General features: G+C 45.1%; 1 protein-coding gene across 6 annotated transcripts in view; it reads right to left on the bottom strand.

The window, feature by feature from the left end:
• The window catches only part of ZNF384 (zinc finger protein 384), a 24,641-nt gene extending 24,368 nt beyond the window's left edge, over positions 1–273 (bottom strand). For 4 of the 6 annotated variants that reach the window (XM_069101601.1, XM_069101600.1, XM_069101604.1 and 1 more), the window contains exon 1: positions 183–272. The gene's annotated coding sequence lies outside the window, so the exon portion shown is untranslated. Of the gene's footprint in view, positions 1–182 lie in introns of all 6 variants that reach the window. The other 2 variants (XM_069101602.1, XM_069101605.1) reach the window with 2 other exon arrangements.
• Between the last annotated feature and the right edge of the window lie 2,670 nt (positions 274–2,943).

Below are 2,943 nucleotides of genomic sequence, written 5' to 3'. Positions count from 1 at the left end.
GGGGAAGTAGAGCTCGAGAGAGCGCGCGCACTCGGGGCGCTGGGCGGACCGACGGACCCTCCTGCCCCCCACCCTGGAGGAGTGTGTACACACACGGACGGACACACACACACACGCCCCGCTCCACACACCCGCAGGGCGGGGGCGCGAGGCACTTGGCGCCCCCCCTCCCCTCCACTCACCCGGAAGTGCTGCTGGCGCTCCTGCACTGAAGAACCCAGATTCCTCCCCTCCCCACCCCCCTCCCTCCCCCCTCCCCCCACAGGCCTGGAGAGGAGCCGCTGCGGCGAGAAGGCGGGAACACCGGAAACGAAGGAGGGGTGGGGAAAGGAGGGAACTGGGGTGGGAGGAGAAGGGGGGGAGGGTGCAAAGGCCCAGTCACTTCCGGGAGCGACTAGAGCGAGTCTGGTAGTACGGGCACCTGGCGAGACAGACACCCCCGAGACGGAAGTCGGGATGAATGAGGGCGGAAGTGGCTTCGTCGAAGGGCAATATTTCTATGGTCAGAGGTGAACGTGACGTTCACCGGAACTAGCGGGTCTAAGTAAGGGCAGAAATGAACTCACTATCGCCGGGGAAGGTGCGGGGGGGGGGGGCGCTAGTCGCTCCCGGAGGGGAGTGGGGGGTGGAGTGCCTTTGGGGCTGGGGGTGGGACTTCTGGTGGAAGGAGGGAGGATCTTGGTCTCATGAATTATAAAGCAGGCCTTCTAAGGTAAGTGGAGGTGGGTGGTACCTTAAAGGACTAGGACGTCATTTCAGTTTGATGGGCGTTCAAGGCTCTATACTAGGAGGTCGGAGTCTTAAGACAAAAGAAATTGTTGCTGCCCCCAGCGAGCTTCCATTCTATTGGAAGGGTATGATAAGGACTGGGACCTGTAGAGCCGAGTGATCTAGTCTGTGTATTTGCCCCTAGGCCGAACAATTTCTGGTTTTGACCAACTTTCCACCCACCCATCCCCTTTAGTTCTCTGTCCGTTGAGTGCTGGATTGGGTGCCACCTGCCTGTATTTCCTGACTCTCTTTTGTTGTGCTTTTAATTCTGTGTTGTTGGGTTGTTTGTTTGTTTTTTTTAATGGAAACATGCAAAAGTTGCAACCACTGTTTGTATGGGAAAATCATGTGTTTCAATGATCATTCAAGGTCCTGTGAAATAAGATCTGTTGCACTGAAGCACAAAAGGTGGTTTAAGAAAAAAGGAAAACAACACAGAGAATTGACAAAATATTTCTGATTAATTCTCAGAAAATAAACGGAGACCTTCAGAGGACCCTGGGCTAGAGGGGGTTTTCCTGATTACAGTGTGGCATAAGCTTTTGAAAGCTGGAAGAACAGCAAAAAAAAAAAAAACCAAAACCCTGCTAATTATTGTTATGAATTGAAAACTGCTCACGGTGGGCAAGACAATACAAAGACAGGTGAAGATTGGGAAAAGGTAATTTTTTTTCTTACGAAACTTTTCATTCAAAGCTTTATACCAGAAGTCCAGATAAGCCTGTAAAACATGTGCATCTTCATCAGACTGTTAAACCATCCATTCCTCCAAAAAAATGTTTTGGAAATTTTTTTACTTCATCGGGACTGGAATTCATATCCCTAGTGAAGGAAAGATGAATGTTGGCAAATGTATTAATATACTAAGAAGCTGAATTGTTCCAGAAGTATAGGAAAACTTACCTTGTATATATGTCATAAAAGGATATGAAATTTGTCCGAGACAGAGACAAACATGTTTCAGTAACCTGGAACTGGCTTGATTTAAAACTTACTCAAAACTTGTTAGCTTGACTATGGTTTGTGACAGGTTTTGTTTTTCTTGCTTTCTCAATGAAGGAATTGGAGGTGAGGGGCTAAGAGGGAAAGAATTCAAAACTGAAAATAAAATTTTTAAAAAGAAAACCTATAAGCAGTAATCAAGGCTAAACTTGGGGAAAGGAGCTATTTGTTAAAGTTATGCTTAATATCCATTGTGATAAAAGTGTGGCTTCTTGTTAAATTAGAGAATGTGTTATCTTGTGAACTCTGTCCAAAATCATGAAAAACAAATAATTGCAGCAAAAAAATGGGCATATTACATATTAAAAATATTAAACGTGTAGAATTGTATAAGGATTATTGCATCAGTCAATAAATTTAAATTTTTTAGATCACTGTACATTTGTACTACAAATGTAATGGGTATCCATTATAAGAGGAAAACCCATAGCAGTTCTCCTAATTCTGAACTTTCATCTGCTGAAAAATTCAGAGTGGTTTGGGGACTGAGGGAAAGACCACTGCAGTGTTTTCTTTTTTAGATCACTAAAAGGGGAGCAGCTAGGTGGCACAGTCAATAGAACACCAACCCAAGTCAGGAGAACCTGAGTTCAAATTCGGCCTCTGACACTTGACACACCTACTAGCTGTATGACCTTGAGCAAGTCACTTAACCTCTATTGCCTTGCCTCCCCCACCCTCCCCCAAATAGATAAATAAATAAACAAACAAACAAACAAACAAACAAATAAATAAATAAATAAAATAGATAACTAAAAGGCTAGTGACTATCTTCCCCTTGCTAAGATCTGCCTTGGAGGTTTCAAGTGGGAACAGTTAAATTCCTAGTGGACCCTAGAGAAGAGTTAAATTTGTGCTGGGGAGTTCCTCCCCTTTTTCTCCCCCTTCTCATTTGCACTTATGAGACTTCCAGGCAGTTAGTTGTCCTTGCAGTTCAGGAAGCAGACAGAGATACTGGGGGGGGGGGGACTTTGGCTACTGTAGAGGTGAATAAAAGAAGGCTCTGGGGGCCAGACATTTATGTTTCTGGAGACTGAGACCTACTTTCTTCAATTCAAATCTCTATCTGTAATGATTAAGGTAGGCAGCAGCAGAGATGAAACCGTAGAGAGCAGAAGCAGCAATGGTGCAAGCCTGTAGTTAACTTTGATAGGGAAAAGTGTCATGCTA

Source organism: Petaurus breviceps, unplaced genomic scaffold (assembly GCF_028583685.1).
Source record: "Petaurus breviceps papuanus isolate PSGF00001 unplaced genomic scaffold, PetGlider_PUasm1.0 470, whole genome shotgun sequence".
Classification (NCBI taxonomy): Eukaryota; Metazoa; Chordata; class Mammalia; order Diprotodontia; family Petauridae; genus Petaurus; species Petaurus breviceps.
The sequence above is the reverse complement of the archived record's forward strand: the minus strand, read 5'-3'. Positions and strand labels throughout refer to the sequence as shown.